The following is a 16,564-nucleotide window of genomic DNA, read 5'->3' on the forward strand; positions in this document are numbered from 1 at the left end:
CATGATGGATGTTCGGGATAACAAGCAGTGACTGCAGAACTTTTGGATGAGGAAAGCCACATTCATGGGACTGTATGATGAGCTCGCGCCAGCCCTGTGGCACAAGGACACGAGAATGAGAGCTGCCCTGCCGTTGGAGAAGCGCGAGCTGATTGCACTGTGGAACGTGGCTACTCCAGACTGCTATCATCGGTCGCTAACCAGTTTGGAGTGGGAAAGACAACAGTTGACCTCATGTTGATGGAAATGTGCAGGGCCATTAGTCACATCCTGCTCTGAAAGACCGTGACTCTGGGCAAAGTGCGTGACATTGTGGATGGCTTTGCACAAATGGGCTTCCCTAACTGCAGAGGGGTGATAGATGGCACACATATTCCAATTCTGGCTCCAGACCACCTAGCTACAGAGTACATTAATCGCAAGAGGTATTTCTCAATGGTTCTCCAGGCACTTGTGGATCACTGTAGGTGTTTCACAGTCATTAACACAGGCTGGTCCGGAAAGGTGCATGACGCATGCATGTTTCAGAACACTGGCCTCTTCAGGAAGCTGCAGGCAGGCACTTTCTTCCCCGACCAGAAGATCACTGTAAGGGAAGTCAAAATGCCCATTGTGATCCTCGGAGACCCCGCCTACCCCTTAATGTCGTGGCTTATGAAGCCATATATGGGGCGACTTGACAGCAGCAAGGAGCAGTTCAACAACAGGTTGAGCAAGTGCAGAATGACTGTTGAGTGTGCTTTTGGCCATTTAAAGGCCCGCTGGCGCTGCCTCTACGGCAAGCTGGACCTGGCCGATGACAATATTCCTATGCTTATAGCTGTGTGCAGTACGCTCCATAATATTTGTGAAGGGAAGGGTGAAAGCTTCACTCAGGGCTGGACTGCAGAGGCTCGGCACCTGGAGGCTGAGTTTGAATAGCCAGAGACCAGGGCTATTAGAGGGGCACATAAGGATCAGGGATGCCTTGAGGCAGCAATTTGAAGCTGAAAGCCACTAATATTTGTTGTTATGCTCGGGAGTGCAGTGCTTCTAATACTAGGAGGTGATTGTGATTGGTGCAGATGATGCAATGTCAAGGTTTAACATAATTGTCTGTTGCTTTGCAGGGCTCTGTTTGCTTTCAATTAATAGAATAAAGATTGCTTTCAAACCAATACAATTATTTTATTAAAAAACAACAACCAGAGGAAAGAGTCAAACAAAAAAAAAATATCAGCAGCTCCAACTGCTGTGACTGGCTAGCCTCCTCTGGGGTAGAAAAGAGCTGCTGGTTGCATGCATCTCTGATCGCTGAGTCATCCTCTGCCTCGGGTCCGTCCCCCCTTCAGACCCTCATTTAAGATTTCCTCCTCCTAGCTCAGTCCACTCTCGACTGGCACACGAGCCACCAAAGTATCCACAGTAGTCTTCGCAGTGGAGGTGGGGTCGCCACTGAGTATCACGTTCAGCTCTTTGTAGAACCGGCAGCTTGTGGGTGCAACACTTGTGGTAGGCATTCCACAGCTCCTTCACTTTGACCCCTCACTGCAATGTGTCCCAGTCATGGCCCCTTTCTGTCATGCATCATGAAATCTGTCTGTAGGTATCATAATTCCTATGGCTGGAGCGCAGCTAGGACTGGACAGCTTCCTCTCCCCAAATGCTGATGAGGTCCAGCAGCTCGGCATTGCTCCAAGTGGGAGATCACCTGGTGTGTGGAGAAAGCATGGCCATCTGGAAAGATACACTGAGACCACTGCACACATCACCAAGCAAACAGGAAGGGGACTTTCAAAATTCCAAAGGAACTTACAGGTGGGGCTGCCAGTTGGTCACCTGGGGGCAGGGCAGTAGAGTTCAAACTGATGACCAGAGAGGTGAGAATAGGCATTGTGGGACACCTCCCGGAGGCCAATCACAGTGCTGTAATCGACCAGGGTGTCTACAGTGGCACCACAGCGCTGTACCCCCAGCGCAGAAAGCTCTACGCCTCTCATCGGGGTGTTATTTTTACAGCACGGCAACTGCGCAGTTTCTGCGCATTATGTGGCTTGGAGTTATAACAAGAGAAGTTATAACTCAGGAGTTATAACACAGAAAGCTGCTTTACTGTGCAGAAACTTGCCAGTGTAGACAGGGCATTAGTAATTTTCAGTTCTCTGCAGGCTGGGCAGAAACACTGCCCCATCCTAAGTGATTTCAGCTCTCATTTGAGCATTTTAACATAACAAAGAGGCCCTTAATGAAGCCTATGGAGCTCTTTCTTTGAACAGTGGGGAAGAACAGGTTAAACCAGGACCCTTAGAGAGAGTCCACTCGTCCTGGCTGGAAGTCCCCTCCCTTACTTTCACAGGGGGCTCTGGCATTCAAGCCCCTGGCTTAACGAGGTCCTTTCAGCTGAGGGTGACCCCCTCATTTGGGACAGGTTAAGCACAGTCCTGCTGCTGCTTCCGTTTTCATACAATAATGACAACATTGGTAGCAGCATTTCACTACCCCTACATTCAGTACTTCAGTGATTTGAAACCCAACACTATCCAAAGCTGATTATTTTGAGCAACACTGCTCTATCTGCTATATATCTAAGCAGAGTAGGTGTATTCATGTCAATACAGTTTGCTTCTGAAGTCTCCCACCTCCCAGCTAGCTGTCAGGGAAGAATTCATTCAGACCCTGCTTACATCATTGATATCCAAACCAAACAGGAGAGGGTCTCTTTGGAGCTGGGAGAGCAGTGACCACGGGGATGGTTTTCTGAGTCCCTGGGACCCATGCCAGGGCTGCCGCCTCTGCCCTTCTGTCCCTGCTGTTCCCTGCCCTGCCCCGCCCCATTGCTCCCTGCTTGCTCAGCTCTGAGCCTGTCCCTACAAGGTGCTGGGTCGCCAGTGAAGGAGGAACCATGCTCCCTGTGGCTTCTCCTGGCCGCTCCCTAGCTTCTAGGCTGTGCTCCTGCTCCCCCGCAGCTGCTACATCTGCCACTCCCTGGGCTGCTGCTGCATCTCTCAGTCCTGGGCTCTGCTCCACTCCTCCATGGACACAGGCACCACCCACTCCCTGTACACTGATGGGCAGGTCTATGAATAGACAGTGCTTGCCCATGGGGGAATAGAGTGGACTCTGGGAAGCTGTATGAGGAAGCAGCAGGAGCCCTGGGAGCTGTTTGAAGCAGTAGTTCTATAAGAAGTTCTGTGCAGATCCTTCTTGAGCTTCAAAAAGAATGGGGGGGGAGGGTCTGTGACACATCCCCCCACATACACTTTGACCACTGGCTATAGCTCTGAATTTCACAGAGATATTATGACCTTTCATCTGATTTCTCTCAGTTTCATAGAGATATTAGTTAGCGCTTTCACCCACTACAGCAATCATTCCAAATCTAGCAATTCATGCATGAAGAACTTGGTGGGTGAATTCTTATGGTCAACCATGATTTCTGTCATGACAACCTTCAAGCACAAGAGTGATGCTCAAAAGCACACACTGCAGCAGACCCATGAAAAAAGATCAGAAAAGTGCAAGTGGTCTACAAAGTTTCCTGAAACATGCGAAATTCGACAGTGTTCCTGTTGCACAATCCATGGACGATTCTGCTATTCATGCTTCTTAGCCTTCCTTAGCTAGAAAGGACATTGATTTGGGTTTATCAAGCTTGTTGGGTGCCAGAGTATGATTCTGATACAGAGCTCGGCTTGGTGTTGAATTGCTGTGTGCTGGAATCTCTGAATCTAGGACAGAAGATTGCCTGTTGTTTGCTAGTGCAATTTTTATAGACATGGATGCTGAAAGCAGTTCAGTTATTAAAAGCGTGGGGAAGAATTTTGACTTTGACAAGACAGATCCAGCTACTAGGCCACAAGAGCCAGATTGTGTTGACTGTTTGTGGATGGAATATGGTACAATTGTTAATTTAAAACAAGATGTTTCACTTAATGAATGCAAAGGAAAGCAAGTATTAAATCATGGTTCTTCATCCAAACTCCTAATGGGGGATTATACCAGTGAATTTAGTTGATGTACAGTTTGATTCTTGCTTCCTTATTCTGTTTCATTTCTTTTCTTTTTCAGTGAAATGCCTCATCTTCCTTTGCAAAGCGTAAAACTGAAATTCACGAAGGTTTTGTACTTTAGCACATGAATATACCAATACGAACATTCAAAGGAACACATGGAGGCAATCACTTGCTGGATGGAACTTGCAGAATGATTGAAAAAGAGTTGCATGATGAATAAAGGTATGCAGACCTGCTATCAGATGCAGAAGGATGTGTGGCATAATATTTTGTGTCATCTAGGCTATTTTGCTGTACTTAGATGACAGGTTTGAGAGGTTCAGACAAGAAATTAGATAGCCCTTGTGTCACAGGGTGGCACAGATTTCCTTCCCCTAGGCCCTGCGCTCAGTGCTTGGGTTGGCCAAAGAAAGGGTCTGAGACACCCCTTGCAGGTGCTTCACCTGTGTTCTTTTATTTACAGGGGCAGTACAGTCCCAATTCCCGCAACACCTGTCCCCCCTCCGATCCCTCACTGGGTCCTCTGGCCTTTGAGGCTTGTATCAGACAGCAGAGACAGAGCTTCAACTTTCCTATCTTCCTGCCTGGCTTGCCCCCTTCCTGAGCTCTTCCCTGGCTTTATATGCCTGCCCAGTCATCAACCCAACTGGTTCCACTAGGCTCAGCAGATCACACTGAGCCTGTCCTCATTAGGGCCTGCAGCTGGGCTCCCTGCTAAGGGTCCTGGCCCATACACCTGGCCACCCTACAGGGAAGCAGGGGGAAGCCAGCTCATTAGCAGGGCACCCAAAGGTTTCATACCTCTGCCCCGTGACACCTTGTAATGATAAATGTTAGGGCTCACTTGACTTGCTTGCAAGGTATGATAGTGTTCCATGATATCATGTGGAAACTATTAAGGCCTGTACCACAAAGCTATTTATCAAACCAAATTTAAAATGAATTTATCAGTAAGATCATAATAAAAGTACAGCAGACTATTTTTGTAAAAGTATGAAAGCTAAATACTTCTCTATTATGTTTGATTGCACTCCAGACCTCTATCAAGTGGGACAAATGTCTCAGGTGTTAAGGTAGGTTGAGGTTTTGAAAGACAGTGTAACCATACCTGCAGTGACTCCAGAGCCTGCGTACCAATCTCAGGCCAGACTGTTAGGAAGCAGGGCACAAACTCCACATTGCTTGTAAGTTCTATACTTAGATTTCACCAACCAAGTATCAAGTGTAAACTCCTCAGGCACTATAATAGCTTAACAATGGAGTCACAGACTGTCCCCTTGGGTACTCCTATCTTGCCACCCAGGTGAGTGTAGCTTTGTGATAGATGGTCCCTTACACAAAGAACCACAGCAATATTCAGGTTACTCACAGTCCCCAAAATCAGTCACTTACCCCAGGTCAATTGCACCTTAGATCTCACACCAAAGACAGCATTTGTAGCCAGTCTGATAATAAAATACATGAAGATTCATTAAATAGGAAAAGGAAACAGAGTTATTTACAAGATAAACATAGATACACAAATGAGTTACAATTTAATTTTCAAAAGGTAATAGAAGCCTCTACATTCAGCAAGTTCTATATGTCCTTTAGGGCTAACTCAGGCTAAGCAGCTGGGGAATCTCTTGCTTATATCTAGAAATCTTCCCTTCCAGAGTCCAAGCTGCATAGAGACCCTTAGTTCTTTTTCTTTCGGGTTTTTGTCCCCCTGCTGCCAGGTGCTCTGAGCTGCAAGCTCAGCTGATGGGAGGAATCCATTTGCCTGGCTCATCTTCATGAGATGAGGCAGGGAGAGCAGAATAACAGATGTATTGTGTCCTCTTTAATGACCCACAGTGGTTCATCTGGTGTTGATGGACCTTTTATTCAGGCAGGACATAACAACATCTGTTGCAGATCAGCACTTAACAATAATTAATGTCTCTCTCCTGTCTAGTGATTTACATAGTCACAGAGGCTCACAATATAGCTGCTCAAATATTACCTTACACTATGGAATACAGGCATAACCTTAATCCCTAGTAGCACTTAATCCCTAGTAGTAGCATAGTAATCCCTAGTTCCTTTTTTGGGAGAGAGGGGGTGTTATCCCCCTGCTGCCAGGTGCTCTGAGCTGCAAGCTCAGCTGACCAAAGGAATCTGCTTGCCTGGCTCATCTGCTCTCCCCGTCTCTCCCATGAAGAAAAACAAATATCTTTTGTCCCTTTTAATGTCCCACAATAGTCCATCTAGTGTCAGAGAACCTTTCCTGTTGGGCATGACATAACACCTTCTGTTACAGATCAGCATTTCACGCTAATTAAGGCCTCTTTCCTGTCTGGTGCTTTACACAGTCACAGCGGCTCACAAGACAACTGCTCAAATATTACCTTACACTATAGGACACAGACGTTACAAGTGAGATTAATTTATGCAGTAACTCACAAGCATTCATCAAAGTCTAAACACATCTTTATCATTCTAACAGCTGTTTTAACAATACTAACACAGTTGAGCCAGACTGATTCCAGCTCTGTATTTGTCAGTGTTCCGTTGCGACGTGGGGCCTTCAACATGAGCTGGCATCTGGGCTGCCAGCATCACAGATGGCACAAAGGTTGTTGAGTGCTTTGTAGAGGAGTTCATTGATATCCACAGCAAACCAGGGCGGGGAATTATGGAGGCTATTTTAGAGAAGCTGAAAAAGGACAGGTTAGATGCAGCTGTTTGCAGGGGACAGAGCTATGACAACAGATGGCCAATAACATGGCCACAGCATACAAAGGTACTCAAAATCGAATTCAGCAGGTGAATTAATATGCATCTATCATCTCATGTGCTGCCCACTCACTAAATCTTGTTGGAGAAGCTGCTGCAATGGTAGTTCCATAAATTGTTCTATTTTTTTGAATTGTTCAGAGATTATATACCCTATTTACCACTTCCACTAGTTGGTGGGATGCGTTGAAGCAAATCAGCATTACTTTAAAATACCAAAGCACGACAAGATGATCAGCCATGGTAGAGACAATCTGTCCACCACAAAATCAGGTTGAGCATGTTTTTGATGCTTTAAGTGAGATTTAAGGCATCACACAAGCTTCTGCCATTGCCTAATTTGAAAGATGATAGCTTGGCAAACAAACATTTCAGAGTTTTTCTTTTCTCCCCTTGTTTTGCTGAGATGTGGTTTACTATCTTCTCAAAAATTAACGTGAGCAAAAAATTCCAGAGTCTGCATCTTGACATTCAAACAGCTTATGGTTAACTTGATGGTCTTCTAAACGCGTTATTGGAATGAGTCCTGTGGGTTTGTTACGTGGAAGGAAGCTGCTGCTTCACAGGCTGAAACATTTGGAATATCCATGCAGTTCAAAGAGAAATGATCTTGGAGGAGGAAAGAAATGCCAGGCAAACTTGCAAGGGACAAAAGGACATCAGATCCTGAATGCACTGTCTTAGACACAGTGTTAATGCACTTGGATGTTAGGATATGTAAATACAATGGAGTCAAAGGAAGGTTTGTGATGAGTGGGTGTTATGACCCACAGGTCTTGAACCCAGCTCCACAGAAGCAGCCGTGCTTCAATACTCTCTGCTTGGCAGCCTGCTAACAACCGATGACCCAGGAAGCCCACCGTAGTTTGAGGCTGGCCCCTGACATCCTATTGGTGGAGTCCCAGAGCAGTCAACTGGGGCCACTGGCCCTTCTTAAGCCAGCAAAAAGAACAGGGCGCTATCTGAACAACTGGGGTCCATCCTACTCTGGACTGTGAGACTTGTGCTTCCTGCTCCTGCAGTTACTAGAAAGCCAGTGACAAGAATTTCCATGTCCTTACAGTATTCACAGAGAGGAGGACACAAAGGAACCAGAAACAGTATCCTACCACCCCTCCCATATGAGATCTGTTTGTAGCTAGCTGCCAGGGTCAAGGCACAGCAAACCCCAAGGGAGACACAGAGGGGAGTCACTGAAAAAAGCAATTTTCCCACCTTTCATATATAGTTTAAGGCTGGGATTTTCAAAGGAAGCTATGGGAGTCAGACATCCAATCCCACTGAAATTCAGTGGGAGAGGAGCATTTAACTCCCTTCGCCTCCTTTGAATATCCCAGCCTAAAAGACTGAATAAAGAGTTTAATGTTTAAAAAATGGTTCTGCTCTGAAAAGTGAATCCTTAATGGGCATCAAGAGGCTCAGTATTTATTCTCTCAGCAACTCCTGATCGTGTGCTCCTGTTGGGGACACTGGGGCATGGCCACTAGGTAACTCGAGGGGATGGAAGACCACGAGTGTCGATGAAGCCCCCTCGCACTAGGCCCAGGTGTCCTTGCCCCCCCCCACCCGCCTGGAGGCACTCGCAGCAGCTCTGCGTACTAGGCCCAAGTGTTCTTGGCCCCCCCCCGCCTGGAGGCACACACAGCAGTTATGCTGAGGATCTGCAACAATATGTTGCAGAGTCAGACTGCCTGAAACTAAGCAAGGCCAAACAGGGGAGATATGGAAAAACAATGCTGAATAAAGCAGCTTTATGTATAGTTTAACAAATGATACAGAGAATCAGGGAACTAGCTGGGAACTGGATTGGCTGGCTATATGGATACTTGGGGCAGCTTGCTATTGGATAAGTATGCTAAAAAAAGAATGTATAAAAGCCTGTGTAACTTCCTGCTCTGTGTGCAGGATTTGAGATTTTATTCTCCCTGTACCTTTTTGCAGCTGCAAATAAACTTTTCTGCTTCTCCACCCCGTTGTGATTATTGGGTGTAGCACACCGGGTAACGAACCACTCAAGCTGTTGTTCAGCCTCTCGGCACTGGGTGCCGGCAACACTCCTGAGCTATGCTCATTTTTCAAGGAAAACTAACTACCAAGCCTTTATACCCTTTGAGATCTGAGAGTCAAGTTGGCGATGCCTGAGCCAGGAAGAACTTGACATTAAAGATTCTGCAGTCACAACTCTGTTAATGACACAAAAGCCAGAAAGAGCCCAACTCCCTTTCCCCTACTGCACTGGCTAACAGGAATGAGTTGCAATAAAAATTTCTCTTAATCGGTGAAGTCAGAGGCTATGAATCTAACTGCAAAAAGGAGGAAGGGGTCTGTTGAATGAGAAGGGGCCATTTTTACATAAGCATGTAAGCCCCTCACATTTTCATATTAAATACAAAGGGTGGGATTTTCAAAAGTGCTCTGTATTGGCCTAACTCTGCTCCCACAGAAGTCAAGGGTAAAAACTCCATTGTCTTCTCTGAGGTTTTTTGAAAATCTCACCCTGAAAAGCTGAACCTGCTACCTAAACACTGGAGCTTGCTTCTGACTGTCGCACTAATATTAATGCAAGTTGGAAGCTGGCTGACTGTCTCTTCTGCTGGGTAATGACAATGCCAGAGCCAAAAACAGTAGCAGGTTTTAAGAGAGAGTGGCCTGCAGCACTCCACTCAAGAATGCCAAGTGCAATAAAAAAAATTCCTTCAATAAAGACTCACCACATTCACAGTTTATTCATTGTGACAGCTGCTTATCTTAATCTTGAGAACCATCATAGTGCCGGGCTGCAAGAGTGCAGCTTCTTCTCTAAGTGCTAGGTTGTTAAGTAACCCCTCTGCTTTTGCTTCCCATGCTGATGCACCTCTTTTAATTGCCTATGAAAGCACACACGCTGGGGGAATTGGACAGCAAGGCCAAGTCTTGGATTACCATGATAATTCCTTTCACACCATTATAAACATTGATAGCTTATCACTCTGAAGCCTGCTCTGGACAAATAGAACTTTGTTTTATTTCTTTAATTACAAGCTAGGGAGGAGCACAATACAAAACCTTGGGTCTTAGCATCCTCATTGGACTTTGGGACAGGTTTATTGATTTGCAATCCAGACCTAAATACAAGTGACCCCCCTCTCTTTATTAAGCACCTGATCCAAAGCTCCTTGAATGCAATAGGTGTCTTTGCATTTACTCCAGTGGGTTTGGATCATGCCGTAGTCCATGGCTGGGCAAACTTTTTGGCCCAAAGGCCACATTGGAGTGCAAAACTGTGCCTCCCCAAACAGCCTGGCCCCTGCCCCATCCACCCCCTCCCACTTCCTGCCCCCTGACTTCCCCCCTCAGAACTCCCGACCCATCCAACCCCCCCTGCTCCTTGACCCCTGACCGCTTCCTCTCGGGACCCCCTGCCCCTAACTGCCCCCTGGGGACCCCTGTTCCCCATCCCCTGACCGCCCCCTCCCAGGACCCCCCGCCCCTAACCGCTCCCCTGGGACCCCACCCCCTACCCAACCCCCCCTGCTCCCTGTCCCCTGACCACCCCCCGGGACCTCCTGCCCCTTATCTAGCCTCCTCTGCTTCCCGCCACCTTACCATGCCGCTCAGAGCGGCAGGACTGGGTTATTGGAAAGTGTGGGAGGTGGGCGGACGCAAGCTGTGCTCCCTGCACGGTGGAGTGGCTGTGGGGGAGAAGGGACAGCAGCGGAGGGGCTGGGGGCTAGCTTCCCCAGCCGGGAGCTCAAGGGCCGGGCAGGACGGTCCCGCATGCTGGATGTGGCCCAGGCTCTGCCTAGTCCCTCCCCAACCTGAAACAGAGGGAAGAGCTATAAAGAAAATATAATAAGGGACTCCTGCAAAACTTCCTCAACATAGCCTGCAATGTACTCAGTGATGCATAAGGTTATAGAGAGCTGGGGGTGTGACTGAGAAAATGGTTTTGTTTGCATAAAAATAACCACGTAGGGAGGCAACACAACTGGGAAAACAAATGTTTCCTGCAATTGTTTATGAAAACTATGCTGAAAACTATGTTCGTCTCAATGCCCTAGGAGTGTGCCTGGAACTGGAGACAGGCGGGATGAAGACTTTGTAAGGAATCTTTTTGCAGGTGATTCTCATCCATTGCAATATTTGAGGGGAGAGAAACAAAATGCCATTTTCATTCAATGCAGTGGTTCATTCCAAAGGCAAAAGATTGGCTCCTGAGAAGTATTTGTAGGAACCCACGTGAAAAGTAATCTGGTGGGTGTGATGTATTCAGACAGGAGGCAAACTCCTCCGTCACAGGCAGATAAATTATCCTGAAGCCTTCCCCTCAATTCGATAGCAACATTTTAACAGAGCACAAGAGCACCCACTAGTACAGTGGCTCTTAACTTTTCCAGACTACTGTACCCCTTGCAGGAGTCTGATTTGTTTTGTGTACCCACAAGTTTCACCTCACTTAAAAACTACTTGTTTACAAAATCAGACATAAAAATACAAACGTGTCACAGCACACTGTTACTGAAAAATTGCTCCCTTTCTCATTTTTACCACATAATGATAAAATAAATCAATTGGAATATAAATATTGCTTTTACATTTCAATGTATAGTACATAGAACAGTGTAAACAAGTCATTGTCTGTATGAAATTTTAGTTTGTGCAGACTTTGCTAGTGCTTTTTATGTCACCTGTTGTAAAATGAGGCAAATATCTAGATGACTTGATGTAACCCCTGGAAGACTTCCACGAACCCCCAGGGGTACGTGTACCCCTGGTTGAGAACCAGTTCTCTAGAACATCACAGCTCTAAAGGTTGTGTTTGCAATCCTGATTGCAATAGTGTGGCTTGGCCTCACCTCATTTCCTCCATCTCTACCTAGAACAAATTATGCCCCAAAATGTGGTTTTAATATTTTAATTTTAATTATGACCTTATTAAGGAAGCATAAGAGCCTATCAATTTTGAGTTGGCTATTAATAGAGATCTATCTTAATAGTTAACACAGGGAAGTCAGAGAAGTATTTTTAGCATTAGGCTTCTTATTACTGTTTCAGTTAATCACCTCTTTGTCATTCATTATGCCCTTACTTACAACAATGAATGACTTTCACAGCAAATAACAAAATATCTGATAATAGAAACTTAGCACTTTTCATCTTTGAGATATCAGTATGCCAGTAGCATTATTCTCATTTTACAGGTGAGGAGACCAAAGCACAGGGAGACATGACTTGACCCAGGGCACCCAGCAAAGTCATGGAAGAGCTAGGAATTAAACCCAGGTCACTTAAGTCCTAGTCTAGTGACCATTAACATAACTACCCTACTGATTTTTGCCATTGCTCTCTCCCTCACTCTCCTTTAACAGTTCAGAATTGTTCAATAGTTTCCAGAAGGAGTAATAACCTACAATGTACATGTATGGGGCAAAGGCAGTTGCCAAGGCTTACCTGCATTCACTAAGGGTAATTCCATATCTAAGAGCCACCAGTTATGAACTGTTTCAGTATAATGCCTAAAGAAAACATTTACATTTATTTTAAAAGCAAAGGAAAAATTATCAGTTGAACCATATTGTTCCAAGTGCATTAGCAAACAAGGAAAGTTGCAAACAAGGAAAGTTGCCACCTGGTGCAGTAGTTAGATTTTGTAAAGCCAAAGTTTAAATGTTAATAGAGGGTTGTTTTTTTTTTTGCAGATTTGTCTATGATTTTTGGCTTTGTTTTGCTTGGATTTAGATATTCCCTTGCATCTATTACAATCCTGTCATTGGATTGTTGGGCTAGGGGATTTTTAAAAGATCCTGAGAGAGCGAGATGTTCAGATCCTAGTGAAATTCTATGGGAATCGTGTGCTACCTCCCTGAAAATGTTGTCCTTGGAAGGGGTTTTTTACATGGGGAAAAGCCCACAGTAGTTTATGTACACTAACTGCTCATGTAGACACACTGACCGTGCAAACAGGTACGTCCACATAGCAAAAAAGAAACCAAGCAGCTGCAAGTCTCAGGGCCCGGGTCAACTGACTTGGGTTTGTGCTAGGTGGCTAATAATAGCAGCGTTAGAGCTTCCTGCTTGGGCTGGAGCTCAGGCTCGGAGACCCACCCTCCTCACCAGGTTTCAGAGCAGCAGTGCTTAACACTGCTATTTTTGGCCCGATAGCGCATGCCCCCGTGAGCCCAAGTCAGTTGACCCAGGCTCTGAAACTTGCTGCCACTCTTTTTTTTTTTTCGAAGTGTAGACATACCTTAAGAGTGCCTTTGTGTGCAACAGCTTAGTGTGCACCGGCAGTGCATTAAGCTACGCCACCAGAGGACACACTTAGGGCTTGGCTACACTTACATTTTATAGCGCTCTAACTTGCTGCCTCAGGGGTGTGAAAAATCACCCCCCTGAGCACAGCAAGTCAGAGTGCTTTAAAGCGCTAGTGTAGACAGGCTCCTGGAGCTCGGAGCTAATCCCCTCGTGGAGGTGGAGTACTAGGAGTGCTGGGAGAGCTCTCTCCCAGCGCTTGCACGTGGCCACACTCACACTTCAAAGTTTCCAGTGTTTGTGGGCAGTAAGAGCGTCCATGGGGGGAGCTGGTGCAGAGAAGCTAGTGCACTATAAATTCACACCCTCGCTTATGGCACACTAACATAGCTGTTTAGACAAGCCTGAAGCAGTAGGGGAAGGTTACATGTAGCCAAAGAACCAGGCTTCTGGAAGACTAAGGGTTGAGGCCCAGTCAGAAGGGACTCTTTACACGTCCATAACAGGGAGGCCTCGGGAAGGTCTGGATATCTGACAGTACAGCTAGAAGTAAGCTGGAGAACACACAGCGCACAGGTGCAAAGGGCGGGACAGAAAGGTACTGAGAATACCTCCTTATCCTCAGTGGAATTCCAGAGGACAAGGACGCTCAGTCCTATGGGTTAATAGTCAAAGATATTTGTGACACTTTGGGGAGGAGGGGTCTGTCACCACCTGCCCTGTAACCTTGGGTGCTTCGATGCTGCGCAGCTTTGGATCAGAGCCCTGACACCAGCAGCCTGCTCACAGCACAATGGCCTCACCCTGGCTTCCACCAGCCCAGTCACTCCTTGTAGAGAGACCCCAACAACTCTTCTGGTCCCAAGTCTCCCCAAAACTATCTCCCCTGCTGCGTCCAGTCCCTCCTACGGGACACACACAGCAGTAACATCATGTCTGCTGTCTGATAACTGGGGCTATACACTCAACCTTCATAAAGAGCACTCAAATAGTTTGTAGTAAAACTAGGAATAAGAACATTGATTCCAGTGGTTTCACACAAGAGTGAAAGAAATATGAAAGGGTACAAACAAAACAAACACTTTCTAGTGTCTAAAACTTAATTCTAGCAAGATGTAGCTTTGCCTAATACAATTTTTTACACCAAGTTGTCAGCATTCTCTGACTACGTTAGCAGGAGAACCATCTTTCATAAAGACAAAGCACTGGCTTCTTTGTTCTCCCAGGTGATAGATAACCCAAATGGCTTTTTGCTTGTTTCCCCAAAGTTCATTGTTTCTGTCTCAAGGACCAGGAAGGCTTCTGGGGGTGCAGATTCTGTTCCCCATCACAACTGTTAAGTGGTCTGGCCTGCCTGTTAGCTTGATGGCTCCTTGTTTACCTTATATAAAAATATACTTGCATACTGGTCAGACAAGTAAATACACATTCCTTGTCTAAGAAAAAACCTGTTTCACCTCTTTTGTCTGACATTGTTTGGGATCTGTAAACAGAGAGTAGCCATAATTTCACATAACAGTATTGTTACATACATTTCACAGTGGCAGTAATGACCAGTGTGGTGTTTAGTTTTCATATGATATGACACCTCTTAAATGACTATCCTGACAACAGTGTGTTGGGGCAATAAGTATGTCAGGCCTGATGTGAGTTACAAAATGGTGTGCCCTCTGCCAGTTGTTACAGAGGGACTTGCAGGGTCAGTGTTATTAGTAACATTGAAAGAATTCAATATATGGCATTCTAGAATGACAGTGTCCCCTTATGCTTTCCAAAATGTAATATGAACAATCGGTTTCGGGATCAATTTTCATTCATCATCCCCGTCCAAAGTCAAAACCCTCCCATAATTCATTTCTATTTGTTGGGTAGATAACAGACATTATCAGGACTGGCAAATACTTACACTAGCCAAGATTTTCCAAAAGTGACTAGTGCTGAGTGCCCACCTTCTGAAAATCAGGCCACTTTAGGATTGCTCAGGTTGGACACACCAAAGTTGAGGCACCCAAAATCACTAGCTACTTTTTAAAATCTTGGCCAACATCTTCCACTTGATTTTGATTAAACTCAGTGCACGCAGTACAAGAAGAACAGGTCAAGTTCCTGAATGTGTCATAATGTTTATATATAAACAGAGTAGAGAACACCCTATTGTTGCTCACGTTCAGGTGAATAATATTCCTATCATATCCATTTGCAGTTTTGCTTTAGATTACTCAGAAGTTAAACAAGCTAGGGCTGGTTTTCAGAAATAGCGAGTGCTATCAGTTCCTGTCAACTAACTAGAGCTGGGAGTGCTCAGAACTTCTGAAAATGGGGTCAGATGTTTCAATGCTACTGAAAATGGTAGGAGCACTAGGATTTAGAAAGATCTATAGGATATGATCATGAGTGGTGCACCAGAACTTAAAGGGCCAAATCTGGAGGTGATATATGAGGACGAGCGTAAGTTACTGAAGTAGCCTAAGCAAGCACAACACACTTGGTCCTTTCAGTCCCTGCAATGTGTACATTAAATCAAATTTGATTCCCTCTAGCCTCACTTGAGAATTTGGCCCATAGTTTTCAGTGTTTTGTACAAACAAGATATTCTCCAGTGAGATCATGCCACCTAGTGTTTAAGTACATTTCATCAATTACATAGAACAACTGCAGTTTTCTTAACATCTTAATAGATACTGGCAAAAATGGAAGGAAAAGGGGGCAGGCACCCTGCAGTAAAGTGGTTACACTCTGGGGACCAAACACCTTTAACCACATTTGAGAAGTTGATAGAGGAGCAAGCTGGAACAAGTGGTTTAATTTCTAAAATATGTACAATTTTGATTGAAAAAGCTGTTGATGAGAAAACAACCCAGATGAAAAGATGGGAGAGGGATTTGGACAAAGAAGTTGATCTGACTGAGTGGGTCTATACATGGGGAAAGAGATATACAGCTTCAATTTGTATAGCTCATGAAGAAAACTTTTATAAGTTGCTGTACAGATGGCATTTGACTCGTTAAAAGCTATCATATTTTTGCTACAAGGGAGTCCCTCTGTTGGAGGGGTTGCAGGGAGAGGGGAACATACTTGCACATGTGGTGGTTGTGTCCAAGCATTAGACTGTTTGGAAGAAAATTATTAAAGAGATTAATTTTACCACCTTCCTAGAGATCCCCTCACCAGCTTACTTAATGCTCCAGTAAAGGATCTACATTTTAAAAAGGACTGTCAAGCAATTAAAAAAATTAATCGCGATTAATTGCACTGTTAAACAATAATAGAATACCACTTGTTTAAGTATTTTGGTTGTTTTCTATATTTTCCAATATATTGATTTCAATTACAACATAGAATACAAAGCGTACAGTGCTCACTTTATTTTTATTACAAATATATTTGTAAACAAAATAAATAGTATTTTTCAATTCACCTCATACCAGTACTGTAGTGCAATCTCTTTATCATGAAAGTTGAACTTACTAGTGTAGAATTATGTACAAAAAATAACTGCATTCAAAAATAAAACAATGTAAAACTTTACAGCCTACAAGTCCTCTCAGTTCTACTTCTTGTTCAGACAATCGCTAAGACAAACA

The sequence above is a fragment of the Lepidochelys olivacea genome (assembly GCF_965140295.1).
Source record: "Lepidochelys olivacea isolate rLepOli2 genome assembly, chromosome: 1".
Taxonomy (NCBI): domain Eukaryota; kingdom Metazoa; phylum Chordata; order Testudines; family Cheloniidae; genus Lepidochelys; species Lepidochelys olivacea.